Here is a 16,069-nt window from a genome sequence, read left to right on the forward strand (position 1 = left end):
GATCAATGATCATAAGCAAAGGAAACCGGAAATCTCCATGTTTCAGGAGATACATTCTCTTGTGAAACATAGAACAAACACACTATTGTAAAACAACAAATTACTACAATCAAAGTTAACTGCGAAATTGAATCATTACCCGTTCAGCAAGCACGCAAGCTTTGCCAGGAGTCCCAACACCAACTGCAATTAGTTTAACTCCTGCTGCATCAAATTTGGATGAGTTTGCAGGTATCAAAAGAGAAGAGCTAAACTCACCAACAAAAACATCCAAAATGCCTCAGGAGTGCAACCACTGAAACACACTAATCCACACAAAAGTAGTTGATCATGTATCAATCAATCTGCTAGGACAATGAAACGGAACAGTTAACAATTGCCTAATCAAACAAACTAAGAGCAGGTGGTAATCAGATCTAGAGAAGAAAGATTTAGAAAATCAGTAGTTACTATGAACGGGAGAAGGGAAAAAGGAAGCAATTTGATATTTCGTTTTGGCCCCAGAGATCGCTGAGGAACAGGGCTCTCCAGTGCCCCCGCCGCGAATACACGGATACCATCAAGGGCATCCCGGGTTGCGGTCTCATTGACGCCGCTAGTAGCGATTGCGACAGAGGAACCATGCGACGCAGCTTGAAGGATCGGCATCTGAAGCCGACTAGTGACAAGCCGAGTGAATCGGGGGATCAGACCCACAGATGGCTTCGGCGAAGATTCGATCAGCTTACGAGGGAGCGAGGCGGAGAGAGGGTGAGCGACGGAGGAGAGGTCCTGCTCGTCGACGCAGCTGCAGTGGCGAAGCAACAAACCTTAACAACCTCCGGAACAAAATCTCAAGCAACAAGACTCTCCTTTCTTTTCCGCGGTCAAGGAGAAGGAGACGTTTGAAAGATCACGGTTTGCAATGTACTCTCGCCTCTTCTTAAAAAAAAACTCTAATGGCCATTTAGACCAGGTGGAGTTGTACTCTCGCCTCTTCTTACAAACAAAAAAAAAATTGTAATGACCTTTTATACTAGATGGAGTTTAGAGTTTAGGGTTTAGAATTTAGTCCCTTATCGTTTGTTTTTGATTGACGGAGTGGAACTAGTGCTATAAAATAAGAGGCTATGGCTCTAATTTATTCATATCTTTCTCAGCTTTTTGGCTAAGATCATGTATAGTATTTGTTTTTATTAGTTTAATATCTAATACGAGGACCATTGGATCACTAAGATATTAAATTAATTTTTATTTTTGGGGAGAGATCATCTACTAGATCTTTCGTGTGTTATCCTTGTGTTGTACTATTGCAGGGTTCGTGTGTTAAGTTCAATTAAATTTTTATATTAAGGTGGTGTTTGGTTTAGAGGTTTGGAAATAAGGGAATGGATTCATTTCCAAACCTGGATGAAACTCACCCCTCCCTTAGGTTTTGATGGAATAGGAATAAGAATTAAGTTTTGGACAAAAATACCCTTAGTATATTTGTTTAATTTTTCTTTCATTTCATTCTCTCTCCTTGTTCTCTCTCATCATACTTTCTCTCTCCTCATTCTATCATCATATTTTTTCTTTCAACATATTTTATCTCTTCTTATTCTCTCTCATCACACATTCTTTACAATTTTCTCTCTCATCATACACTCTCTCTCATTATTTTCTCTCTCTTCATTCTCTCATTTTTTTCATCATACTTTTTCTCTCATCATTCGTTCTCTCTCCTGAATCTCTCTTACCATACTCTCTCTCCATATTTTATCTAATCACACTTTCTCTCTCTTCATTCTCTTCCATCACTCTGTCTACTTATTCTCTCTCATCACACATTCTCCACCATTTTCTCTTTGTATTCTCTCTCATCACTCTCTCTCATTATTTTCTCTCTCATCACACTCTCTCATTATTTTATCTCTCTTCATTTTTTTCATCATACTTTCTCTCTCCTCAATCTCTCTTACCATACTCTCTCTCCATATTTTCTCTCATCCCACTTTCTCTCTCTTCATTCTTTTCCATCACACACTTCATTTTTTCCCATCACACATTGTCTCTCATCACATTTTCTCATCATACTTTCTCTCATCACACTTTCTCTCTCTTTATTTTTTCCCAATTACTCTTTCTCTCTCGACATACTTTCTCTCTCATCATACTTTTTCTCTTCTCAATCTCTCCTATCAAGCTCTCTCTCCTCATTTTCTCTCATCATACTTTCCCTCTCTTCATTTTTTCCCATCACACTTTCTCTCTCATCATATATGTCTCTCACATTCAATTTTACTTTCCATCTAATTTTTTCTCTTATTTTCCTCTAAGGGTAAAAAAGAAAATTTAAGTTCATTCCGATTGAAAATATTCAACTAACCAAACATTACTTTTAGGAATGATACCCAAGCTCACACTCATTCCCATTCCACAATACTATGATACTTATTCTCATTCCGATTCCTAGGAGAGAACCAAACACCACCTAAATTAAGTTTATTTTTAAATTATTTATTACAGTCCATGAAATTAAATCATAAAATTTTATATATTTTAAAATAAATACAAAACAAATAAAAAATAATCAAATTTTTTTACTGATTTAATTATTAATTTTTAGTTAATAAATAATAAATTTTAAAATTATAATTGAATAAATTTATGTTTTCTTAAATGAAATTTTGAAATAATTTAATTAAAAATTTAAATTTGATTAGGTTATTCATTTTAAATTTTAAATGTTATCAAGTTCTCAATTTAATTGGTATCAAGTATTCAACTTGCAAATCCTCCAGCCATGAAAATTTTTAACCGGCCTGTCAGTCCAGTGTTCTTAGATCAACCGTCCATTAGAGAAAATTCATCCGTTAATTCACCAAGATTTAAACACGATCCTTAAATATTTGAGAAACTAAAAAAGGGACATACCGTGGTACTATTACACAAGAACAACCTTATTTATTGCTTAAAACTTATTCAATTAGTTATTAAATTTAATAATTTAAACTTATTTTATTTTATTTATTTAACATGTTTATAAAAAGTTATTGATGATTAATATTCACTAATATACTTGTTCAAATTTATTCATAAGTTATTGAAACATGCCCAATTAATTAAAATTGTGTTGTATTGAACGCACATAAATAATTCCATATTAAATTGAACACCAAACTTATTTTTGAACCATTGGTTCATTTACTGCCCTATCCGACACGCTTGGGATATGCAACGAGGGCAGAATGATAGCGCACGCTTGGGATATGTACCGAGAGCACAATGTTGTTACCATCTCGATGATCTTGAACCAACTCCAAACCAATGCTTTGGATAAACATGCTCGCTCAGTCAAACTGATAAGTAAATTGTTCGGTCACACTGAAAAAACAAGCCAAATGAAAGGCCATGGGGAAACCCTAACCCTACGGTCTACGGAGGGCCCTAACTATAGGAGAGTAACTCGAGGGGTGATTAGCTTGCGGGTTAGATTAACAAACATGTTAAGGTGCTTTCATACTAGGAAGCAACAGAGTTGGGAAAGTTGGCAACAAAGTTCTTTAATATATTTTGCAATGGGAGAAGGAAGCACGATGGCCAAAGTAAGATTGACTTTCCACATCTCTTCCCTTCAGGCCATTTCAAGTAGATATAAAAGAAACAAAAGGAGTTCAATCGGATGAACCCAGCATATCAAATGAGAACCACCAAAACCTCAAGAGTAAGATGCATGAATTGAGACTTCCTCCTCAAAATATTTGACAGTATGATTGATCATGTCTGAAAATTGAAAAGAGGGCATGCTAGCAATGGTGACTTGGTTATTGATTGGAATAGGACTTTTTACTATGAGAAAAAGTTTTCCTTTGATCTCGCATACACTAAAACAAGTAAAAATAAATGTTAGTGCCCAAAAACCAGGGGAAGTCTTTGGCGATAGCCCTCCGACGCTAATGACGCAAAGCCTCTGCGAGTGGCGACCATGAGCACAGCCACCGGCCAAATCGGAGACAACTCCGTGGGTGTCCCTCAAGGCCTACGACGTCGGCAATTGGGGAAGTTCGCGACATGGACGCTATCTTTCTATGTGTTGGCAACAGGCAACAAAATCGATCGGAGCGGCAGCAAACAAGAGCAAAAGGAAGGGGTAGCAATTTTAAACAGGAGATTTGTCATGCATTTATAACTAACTATATGCTCTGATACCATTGTTGATACTCAATATGCATGAATCAAAATGAATTAAAATGGTAAACACTTACAACAATCTCCCGCAGATCTACAATCGGCGACGATTGGATTTGCTATCGGGAGATCAATCATAGGATCGGAAGGCTCTCCACAATTCCACGAACCAAATCCCACCGTCTCAAATGTTCTTCTCACTCTCTCGTTGTCTCTTTCTCTACACCGTGAATCAACCCCCCAATGATCCTTGGACGTACCCCTTATAAAGGAAAATAACCCAAGGATATAATGGACTTTTCCATTAAGAGTAGTGGGGAACGTGGGCATGTTCCCACGTTCCCCATTTCCTATAGGATCAGCATCTGAAGCCAACAAGTGACGAGCCGAGCGAATCGAGGGATCAAACCCATAGACAGCTTCGGCGAAGAATTGGATCAACTTACGAGGGAGCGAGGAGGAGAGAGGGTGACCGACGGAGGAGAGGTCCTGCTCGTCGACGTAGCTACAGCGGTGAAGCAACAAATCTTAACTGCCTCTAGAACAAAATCGCAAGCAACAAGACTCTCCTTTCTTTTCCACGGCCAAGGAGAAGGAGACGTGAGAAAGATCACGGTTTGTAGTGTACTCTCGCCTCTTCTTAAAAAAAAAAAACTCTAATGGCCATTTATACCAGGTGCAGTTGTACTCTCGCCTCTATTTACAAACAAAAAAAACTGTAATGACCTTTTATACTAGGTGGAGTTTAGAGTTTAGGGTTTAGAATTTAGTCCCATATCGTTTGTTTTTGATTGACGGAGTGGAACTAGTGCTATAAAAGAAGAGGCTATGGCACTTTCTCATTCATACCTTTCTCGGCCTTTTGGCTAAGATCAAGTATAGTATCTGTTCTTATCAGTTTAATATCTGATACGTGGACCATTAGTTCACTATGATATTAAATTAATTTTTATTTTGGGGAGGGATCATTACATTAGCTTGCTATTGGATCCTTCGCGTTTCATCCCTGTGTTGCAGTATTGTAGGGGTTCGACGCACTCGACCAAGATAAATTAAATTTTTATATTAAATTAAGTTTTTTTTAAATTATTAATTATAGTGCAAGAAATTAAATCTTAAAATTTTATATATTTAAAAATAAATAAAAAACACATAAAAATAATTGAATTTTTTTACTGAATTAATTATTAATGTTCAGTTAATGAATAAGAAATTTTAAAATTAGAATTGAATAAATTGATGTTTTCTTAGATTAAATTTTGAAATAATTTAATTAGTTCCTTCAATTTAATCGAAATAACTTAATTAGTGTGGTTTTTTTAAATTTGGTAAGAAAAAAATGATTTTACTCCGCCGAAGAAAGATAAATCACATACCAAACAACTTTCTAATAGAGAAAATTCAAGTATTCAACTTACTAATCCTGGGATGGTCAATCCAACAATAAAAGTTTTCCACCGATCCATCAATCCAGTGTCCTTAGATCAATCGTTCATTAGAGAAAATTCATTCGTTAATTCATCGAGATTTAAACTCAATCCTTAAATATTTGGGAAATTAAAAAAAGTGCCTTACCGTGGTACTATTACACAAGAACAACCTTATTTATTGTTTGAAACTTGTTCAACTATTTATTAAATTTAATTATTTTATTTTATTTTATTTATTTAACATGTTTATAAAAAAGTTATTGATGATCATTATTCACCAACATACTTGTTCAAATTTATTTGTAAGGTATTGAAATTGTGTTGTATTGAACGAACAAAAATAATTCCTTATTAAATTGAACACCAATCTTATTTTTGAACAATTGGTTCATTTACCGCCCTATCCAGCACGCTTGGGATATGCAATGAGGGCACAATGATAGGGCACACATGGGATGTGTACCGAGAGCACAATGTTGTTACCATCTCGATGATCTTGAACCAACTCCAGACCAATGCTTTGGATAAATAGGCTCGCTCAGTCAAACTGATAAATGGATCACTGAAAGAACATGCCAAATGATAGACCATGGTAAAACCCTAACCCTACAGTCTACGGAGGGCCCGAACAATAGGAGAATAACTCGAGGGGTGATTAGCTTGCGGGTTAGACTAAGTAACATGTTAAGGCACTTTCATACCAGGAAGCAACAGAGTTGGGAAAGTAGGCATGATATTTTGCAATGGGAGAAGGAAGCACAAAGGCCAAAGTAAGATTGACTTTCCACATCTCTTCCCTCCAGGCTATTGTAGGTAGATATAAAAGAAACAAAACGAGTTCAATAGGATGAACCCAGCATATCAAATGAGAACCACTAAAACATCAAGAGTAAGATGCATGAATTGAGACTTCCTCCTCAAAATATTTGATAGTACGATTGATCATGTCTGAAAATTTAAAAGAGGGCATGCTGGCAATGGTGACTTGGTTATTGATTGGAATAAGACTTTTTACTATGAGAAAAAGTTTTCCTTTGATCTCGCCCAGAAATGTTAGTGCCCAGAAATCAGGGGAAGTCTTTGCGATAGCCCTCTGATGTTAATGACGGAAAGCCTCAGCGAGTGGCGGCCATGAGCCAAGCCACCGGCCAAATCGGAGACAAACACCGTGGGTGTCCCTCAAGGCCTACGACGTCGGCAATTGGCGAAGTTCGTGACATGGATGCTATCTTTCCATGTGTTGGCAGCGGGCAACAAAATCGATCGGAGCGGCAGCAAACAAGAGCAAAAGGAAGGGGTAGCAATTTTAAGCAGGAGATTTGTCATGCATTTATAACTAACTATGTGCTCTGATACCATTGTTGATACTCTAAATGCATGAATCAAAACGAATTAAAATGGTAAACACTTACAACGATCTCCCGCAGATCTGCAATCGACGAAGATTGGATTTACGGTCGGAAGAGCAATCATAGGATTGGAAAGCTCTCCACAATTCCACGAACCAAATCCCACCGTCTCAGATGTTCTGCTCACTCTCTCGTTGTCTCTTTCTCTACACCGTGAATCGTCCCCCATGATCCTTGGACGCACCCCTTATAAAGGGAAATAACCCAAGGATATGATGGGCTTTTCCATTAAGAGTAGTGGGGAACGTGGGCATGTTCCCACGTTCCCATTTCCTATAGGATCGACATCTGAAGCCGACTAGTGATGAGATGAGCGAATCGGGGGATCAAACCCACAGATAGCTTCGGTGAAAAATTTGAACAGCTTACGAGGGAGTGAGATGGAGAGAGGGTGACCGACGGACGAGAGGCCCTGCTCGTCGACGCAGCTGCAGCGGCGAAGCAACAAACCTTAACTAGCTCCAGAACAAAATCGCAAGCAATAAGACTCTCCTTTCTTTTCCGCGGCCAAGGAGAAGGAGACATGAGAAAGATCACGGTTTGTAGTGTACTCTCGCCTCTTCTAAAAAAAAAAACTCTAATGGTCATTTAGACCAGGTGGAGTTGTACTCTCGCCTCTATTTACAAACAAAAAAAAAACTGCAATGACCTTTTATACTAGATGGAGTTTACATGTTAGGGTTTAGAATTTAGTCCCATATCTTTTGTTTTTGATTGACGGAGTGGAACTAGTGCTATAAAAGAAGAGGCTATGACACTTTCTTATTCATACCTTTCTCGGCATTTTGGCTAAGATCAAGTGTAGTATCTGTTCTTATCAGTTTAATATCTGATACGTGGACCATTGGTTCACTATGATATTAAATTAATTTTTGTTTTGGGAGGGATCATTACAGTAGCTTGCTATTGGATCCTTAACGTGTCATCCCTGTGTTGCACTATTGCAAGGGTTTGGCACAACTGACCAAGTTAAATTAAAATTTTAAATTAAGTTTATTTTTAAATTATTAATTACAATGCATGAAATTAAATCTAAAATTTTAAATATTTAAAAATAAATACAAAACAAATAAAAAATTTGAATTTTTTACCGATTTAATTATTATTTTTTAGTTATTGAATAAGAAATTTTAAAATTAGTATTGAATAAATTGATGTTTTCTTAGATGAAATTTTGAAATAATTTAATTAAAAATTTAAATTTATTAAGTTATTCAATTGAATTGAAATAATATAATTAGTGTGGTTTATTTTTTTAATTTGGTAAGAAAAAAGGATTTTACTCCGCCCAAGAAAGATAAAACACATACTAAACAACTTTCTAATAGGGAGGACATTTAATCCTTAGGGAATAAAACATGTAAAACACCTGTATCACCCGAATACCTGGCTACACCGTGGGGGTAGAGTTTGGTTCAAGTTTGGCTTGAGGTTGGTTCGTTTAAATGTTATCAAGTTCTCAATTGAATTTGTATCAAGTACTCAGCTTTTGCTGACTAATCCAGGGATGGTCAATCCAGCCATAAAAATTTTCCGCCGATCCATCAATCCAATGTTCTTAGATCAATCGTCCATTAGGGAAAATTCATCCGTTAATTCACCGAGATTTAAACTCGATCCTTAAATATTTGGGAAACTGAAAGTGTCCTATCATGGTACTATTACACAAGAACAACCTTATTTATTGTTTGAAACTTATTCAATTATTTATTAAATTTAATTATTTTATTTTATTTTATTTAACATGTTTATAAACAAGTTATTGATGATCATTATTCACCAATATACTTGTTCAAATTTATTCATAAATTTTTGAAGCATGTCCAATTAATTAAAATAGTGTTGTATTGAACGCACATAAATAATTTCATATTAAATTGAACACCAAACTTATTTTTAAACCATTGGTTCATTTACCGCCTTATCTGGCATGCTTGGGATATGCAACGAGGGCACAATGATAGGGCACGCTTGGGATGTGTACTGAGAGCACAATGTTGTTACCATCTCGATGATCTTGAACCAACTCCAGACCAATTCTTTGGATAAATAGTCTCACTCAGTCAAACTGACAAGTAAATTGTTCGGTCACACTGAAAGAACATGCCAAATGAAAGACCATGGGAAAACCCTAACCCTACGGTCTATGGACGACCCAAACTATAGGAGAATAACTCGAGGGGTGATTAGCTTGTGGGTTAGATTAACTAACATGTTAAGGTGCTTTTATACCTGGATGCAACAGAGTTGGGAAAGTAGGCAACAAAGTTCTTTAATATATTTTGCAATGGGAGAAGGAAGCACAAAGGCCAAACTAAGATTGACATTCCACATCTCATCCCTCCAGGCTATTGCAAGTAGATATAAAAGAAACAAAATGAGTTCAATAGGATGAACTCAGCATAGCAAATGAGAACCACCAAAACCACAAGAGTAAGATGCATGAATTGAGACTTCCTCCTCAAAATATTTGACAATACGATTGATTATGTTTGAAAATTGAAAAGAGGGCATGCTGGCAATGGTTACTTGGTTATTGATTGGAATAAGACTTTTTACTATGAGAAAAAGTTTTCCTTTGATCTCGCACACACTAAAGCAAGCAAAAAAAAAAAAATGTTAGTGACCAGAAACCAGGGGAAGTCTTTGGCGATAGCCCTCCGACGCTAATGACGCAAAGCCTCTGCGAGTGGCAGCCATGAGCACAACCACCGGCCAATATCAGAGCAAACTTTGTGGGTGTTCCTCGAGGCCTACGACGTCGGCAATTGGGGAAGTTTGCGACATGGACGCTATCTTTCCATGTGTTGGCAGCAGGCAACAAAATCGATCAGAGCGGCACGAAAAGAGAGCAAAAGGAAGGGGTAGAAATTTTAAGCAAGAGATTTGTCATGCATTTATAACTAACTATGTGCTATAATACCATTGTTGATACTCTAAATGCACAAATCAAAACGAATTAAAATGGTAAACACTTACAACGATCTCCCACAGATCTACAATCGACGACGATTGGACTTGCTGCCGGAAGAGCAATCATAGGATTGGAAAGCTCTCCACAATTCCACGAACCAAATCTCACCGTCTCAGATATTCTTCTCACTCTCTCGTTGTCTCTTTCTCTACACTGTGAATCATCCCCCATGATCCTTGGACGCACCCTTTATAAAGGAAAATAACACAAGGATATAATGGACTTTTCCATTAAGAGTAGTGGGGAACGTGGACATGCTCCTATGTTCCCATTTCCTATAGGATCGACATCTGGAGCCGACTAGTGACGAGCCAAGCGAATCGGGGGATCAAACCTACAGACACCTTAGGCAAAGAATTTGATCAGCTTACGAGGGAGCGAGGCGGAGAGAGGTTGACCGACGGAGGAGATGTCCTACTTGTCGACGCAGTTGCAGCGACGAAGCAACAAACCTTAACTACCTCCAGAACAAAATCACAAGCAACAAGACTCTCCTTTCTTTTCTGTGGCCAAGGAGGAGGAGACGTGAGAAAGATCACGGTTTGCAGTGTACTCTCGCCTCTTCTTAAAAAAACAACTCTAATGGCCATTTATACCAGGTGGAGTTGTACTCTCGCCTCTATTTACAAACAAAAAAAACTGTAATGACCTTTTATACTAGGTGGAGTTTAGAGTTTAGGGTTTAGAATTTAGTCCCATATCGTTTGTTTTTGATTGACGGAGTGGAACTAGTGCTATAAAAGAAGAGGCTATGGCACTTTCTCATTCATACCTTTCTCGGCCTTTTGGCTAAGATCAAGTGTAGTATCTGTTCTTATCAGTTTAATATCTGATACGTGGACCATTGGTTCACTATGATATTAAATTAATTTTTATTTTGGGGAGGGATCATTACAGTAGCTTGCTATTGGATCCTTCGCGTGTCATCCTTGTGTTGCACTATTGTAGGGGTTCGACGCACCCGACCAAGATAAATTAAATTTTTATATTAAATTAAGTTTTTTTTAAATTATTAATTATAGTGCAAGAAATTAAATCTTAAAATTTTATATATTTAAAAATAAATACAAAACACATAAAAATAAACGAATTACTTATTTTGGCTTTTTGACCCCATATTGTAGGGTGGATCTCGAAAGATATGAAAGATCTCCCTCCAAGCCGTACATACGACTTTCATCGAATACGGCTTTCCACAGAATTCTATATGTATCTATGAGATCGAGTATGGAATTCTGTTTACTCACTTTAAATTGAGTATCTGTTTCCCTCCTTTTCCTGCTAGGATTGGAAATCCTGTATTTTACATAAATGACGTACCAAACAACTTTCTATAATAGGGAGGACATTTAATTAATCTGTAGGGAATACAACAGGTAAAACACCTGTATCATCCGAATACCAATTTGGCTACATCGTGGGGTAGAGTTTAATTCAAGTTAGGCTTGAGGTTGGTTTGTTTAAATGTTATCAAGTTCTCAATTGAATTGGTATCAAGAATTCAACTTTCACTGACTAATCCTGGGATGGTCAATCCAGTCATAAACATTTTCCACCGGTCCATCAATCCAGTGTTCTTAGATCAATCGTCCATTAGAGAAAATTCATCCGTTAATTCACCGAGATTTAAACTCGATCCTTAAATATTTGGGAAACTATAAAAGTGCCCTACCGTTGTACTATCACACAAGAACAAACTTATTTATTGTTTGAAACTTATATAATTATTTATTAAATTTAATTATTTTATTTTATTTATTTAACATGTTTATAAAAAAGTTATTGATGATCATTATGCACCAATATACTTGTTCAAATTTATTCATAAGCTTTTGAAGCATGTCCAATTAATTAAAATTGTGTTGTATTGAACGAACGTAAATAATTCCATATTAAATTGAGCATCAAACTTATTTTTGAACCATTGGTTCATTTACTGCCTTATCCGGCACGCTTGGGATATGCAACGAGGGCAGAATGATAGGGCACGCTTGGGATGTGTACTGAGAGCACAATGTTGTTACCATCTCGATGATCATGAACTAACTCCAGACCAATGCTTTGGATAAATAGGCTCGTTTAGTCAAACTGATAAATAGATCACTGAAAGAACAGGCCAAATGAAAGACCATGGGAAAACCCTAACCCTACGGTCTACGGAGGGCCCGAACTATAGGAGAATAACTCGAGGGGTGATTAGCTTGCGGGTTAGATTAACTAACATGTTAAGGCGCTTTCATACCAGGAAGCAACAGAGTTGGGAAAGTAGGCAACAAAGTTCTTTAATATATTTTGCAATGGGAGAAGGAAGCACAAAGGCCAAAGTAAGATTGACTTTCCACATCTCATCCCTCCAGGCTATTGCAAGTAGATATAAAAGAAACAAAACGAGTTCAATAGGATGAACCCAACATATCAAATGAGAACCACCAAAACCTCAAGAGTAAGATGGATGAATTGAGACTTCCTCCTCAAAATATGTGACAGTACGATTGATCATGTCTGAAAATTGAAAAGAGGGCATGCTGGGAATGGTGACTTGGTTATTGATTGGAATAAGACTTTTTACTATGAGAAAAAGTTTTCCTTTGATCTCGTACACACTAAAACATGCAAAAAAAATGTTAGTGCCCAGAAACCAGGGGAAGTCTTTGGCGATAGCCCTCCGAGGATAGCGATGCAAGGCTCTGCGAGTGGTGGCAATTAGCACAGCCACCGCCCAAATCAGAGGAAAACTCCGTGGGTATCCCTCAAGGCCTACGACGTCGACAATTACGGAAGTTCGCAACATGGACGCTATCTTTCCATGTGTTGGCAACAGGAAACAAAATCGGTCAGAGCGGCAGCAAACAATAGCAAAAGGTAGGGGTAGCAATTTTAAACAGGAGATTTGTCATGCATTTATATCTAACTATGTGCTCTGATACCATTGTTGATACTCTAAATGCATGAATCAAAATGAATTAAAATGGTAAACACTTACAACGATCTCCCACAGATCTACAATCGGCGACGATTGGACTAGCTGTCGAAAGAGCAATCATAGGATTGGAAAGCTCTCCATAATTCCACGAACCAAATCCCACCGTCTCAAATGTTCTTCTCACTCTCTTGTTGTCTCTTTCTCTACACCGTGAATCGTTCCCCATGATCCTGGGATTCACTCCTTATTAAGGAAAATAACCCAAGGATATAATGGACTTTTCCATTAAGAGTAGTGGGGAAGTGGACATGTTCCAACGTTCCCATTTCCTATAGGATCGACATCTGAAACTGACTAGTGACAAGCCGAGCGAATCGGGGGATCAAACCCACAAACAGCTTCGCCGAAGAATTTGATCAGTTGATGAGGGAATGAGGCAGAGAGAGGGTGATCGATGGAGGAGATGTCCTGCTTGTCGACACAGCTGCTGCGACGAAGCAACAAACCTTAATTGCCTCCAGAACAAAATCGCAAGCAACAAGACTCTCCTTTCTTTTCTGCGGCCAAGGAGAAGGAGACGTGAGAAAGATCACGATTTGCAGTGTACTCTCACCTCTTCTTAAAAAAAACTCTAATGGCCATTTAGACCAGGTGGAGTTGTACTCTCACCTCTATTTACAAACAAAAAAAAACTGTAATGACCTTTTATACTAGATGGAGTTTAGAGTTTAGGGTTTTAGAATTTAGTCCCATATCGTTTGTTTTTGATTAACGGAGTGGAAGTAGTGCTATAAAAGAAGAGGCTATGACACTTTCTCATTCATACCTTTCTCGGCCTTTTGGCTAAGATCAAGTGTAGTATCTGTTCTTATCAGTTTAATATCTGATACGTGGACCATTGGTTCACTATGATATTAAATTAATTTTTCTGTGGGGAGGGATCATTACAGTAGCTTGCTATTGGATCCTTCGCGTGTCATCGCTATGTTGCACTATTGTAGGGGTTCGGCGCACCCGACCAAGTTAAATTTAAATTTTATATTAAATTAAGTTTATTTTTAAATTATTAATTACAATCCATGAAATTAAATCTTAAAATTTTATATATTTAAAAATAAATACAAAACACATAAAAATAATTGAATTTAATGAATAAGAAATTTTAAAATTAGAATATAATAAATTGATGTTTTCTTCGATGAAATTTTGAAATAATTTAATTAAAATTTTAAATTTTATTAAGTTATTCAATTTAATCGAAATAACTTAATTAGTGTTTTTTTTAATTTGGTAAGAAAAAATGATTTTACTCCGCCCAAGAAAAGATAAATCACTTACCAAACAACTTTCTAATAGGGAGGACATTTAATCCTTAGGGAATAAAACACATAAAACACCTGTATCACTCGAATACCAATTAATTCGGCTTGAAGCAAAGATTTTATAAAAGTTCGGCTTGAAGCAAAGATTTTATAAAAAAAAAATTAATTCGAACCTAACCCCAATCTAAATACAATTCGAAATATTTAAATATGAATCTAAATAATTCGACCAACTTGAATAACTTAATTAAAAATAATTTTTTGCTTGTTATTTTTATTATAATTTTTTATTTTTATCTCAATAACTTATCATTATTATACTAGCTTTAATATTGATATTCATAATTTTAAAAATAAATTTGATTTAATTTTAAAAAGATTTATTAAATCCTAAATTTAGGCCAATCCTAGTCAATCTGGAGTCCGATCCAATCCTAGTACAACTTAAAAATCCTCCGATCTGAATATGAAAATTTCTAATTCAAGTTGGATATTTTTCGGGTTGACTTGGATTTACGGATCAGATTTATTTTTGACATCCCTAATTATAAATTATTAAGAAAATTTAATGAAATTTTGTTCCTAGTTCTACTATATACCCACACAACTCAGCTACCAGCCCAATGTGTATGCTATTATAAAATTTATATAAACACAAAATATATATCATGCCAGGCCAAACAAAATATATATATATTTAGATATTATTACATTTTTAATTTGAAATTGATTGATTAAAAATTTTATATTTTAAAGTTTATTTATTTGATTAATGAGTTTAATATTACAGTTTTTTTTTAAAAAAAATTATTTACAAATTTAATAACAAGTTTGTTAATAAATATAGTTTACAAGTTTTGTTTGTGAATATAATTTTTGAATAATTTAAAATCTTTGTTTTTAAGAAATTTATTTATTTTTTTAATGAATTAATCAAGCTTATTTATTTAATTCATATCGAATAAATATAAATAAATGATTATCGAGTTAAACACTAACTTTTCTCATAAATGTTTAATTTATTGTTGTTATCGAATATATAGATAGTGGAAATTGTATTTGAATTTTAAAAAAGATAAAATTATGATGTTATTTCTAGATCTCATTTGATCAGTTAAACTTATGAGTCTGAGAAATTTCTATCTTTTTGATTTTTTTTCTTATTGTAATAGAAAAAAAAAATATTGTTATCCCTCATAATTTGTCGATTTTTTTAGAATGCATCTTTATGGTTTTTGAATCATTCATTTACCTTTACAATAGTTTTAATTTATTGAGTGCATTTTTTTTACAATTAACTTAAGACATATAAATTTAGAATTTCCATTATTTTTTAATGTTACAAACTTATATTTGCAATTCGTATACATGTCATAAAACCAAAAAGCTAATAATCTCTTAGAATTTAACTACCATGTTGGAGATAGAGATGTTCTTTGTATATATTACAAGAAGTTAACAAGTTAATGACGAGTTCCTCTAACAAATAGATCTTTGCCATTAGATGATCTCGATAGGTTGAGTACAAGCAATGAGTCCATTTTTGCCCACCATATCAAAGATTGAACTAATTCTAGCATGCCTTATCGCGTCTTGAATTGGTTCGCTCAAATCATACATTTTTTATTGTATTGATACTGACAAATCTAAGATTTGCACCCTAAAAGTAAGTTAATTTGAAAGGAATATTATAGCGAGGATTTGAGTTATGAAGTCTGATTTAATGATTTCTGATGAATGTATATATTTGCAATGCTGAAGAATACTTTTGAGTCGCGAGATTTATCCCATCGCCATTAGTGTTCAATCAACCTAATCATGGAGCCTCCGAGGCTATGGTGCAGCAGCAGGGCATTTAGGTT

At 35.6% G+C, this 16,069-nt stretch overlaps 4 non-coding genes and 1 pseudogene across 4 annotated transcripts; all 5 read left to right on the top strand.

Moving 5' to 3' along the window:
- The first annotated feature begins 1,126 nt into the window (after positions 1-1,126).
- On the top strand, positions 1,127-1,311 carry LOC122049730 (annotated as a pseudogene).
- Positions 1,312-4,994: 3,683 nt separating this feature from the next.
- LOC122050035 lies at positions 4,995-5,192 on the top strand. The gene has a single exon (XR_006131255.1). It is a non-coding gene; the product is annotated as a U2 spliceosomal RNA (small nuclear RNA).
- Positions 5,193-7,756: 2,564 nt separating this feature from the next.
- On the top strand, positions 7,757-7,953 carry LOC122049959. Its single transcript, XR_006131195.1, has one exon. It is a non-coding gene; the product is annotated as a U2 spliceosomal RNA (small nuclear RNA).
- Positions 7,954-10,730: 2,777 nt separating this feature from the next.
- On the top strand, positions 10,731-10,928 carry LOC122049876. Its single transcript, XR_006131126.1, has one exon. It is a non-coding gene; the product is annotated as a U2 spliceosomal RNA (small nuclear RNA).
- Positions 10,929-13,707: 2,779 nt separating this feature from the next.
- Positions 13,708-13,904, top strand: LOC122049888. The gene has a single exon (XR_006131137.1). It is a non-coding gene; the product is annotated as a U2 spliceosomal RNA (small nuclear RNA).
- The last annotated feature ends 2,165 nt before the right edge of the window (positions 13,905-16,069 follow it).

This window comes from Zingiber officinale, chromosome 2B, assembly GCF_018446385.1.
Source record: "Zingiber officinale cultivar Zhangliang chromosome 2B, Zo_v1.1, whole genome shotgun sequence".
Classification (NCBI taxonomy): domain Eukaryota; kingdom Viridiplantae; phylum Streptophyta; class Magnoliopsida; order Zingiberales; family Zingiberaceae; genus Zingiber; species Zingiber officinale.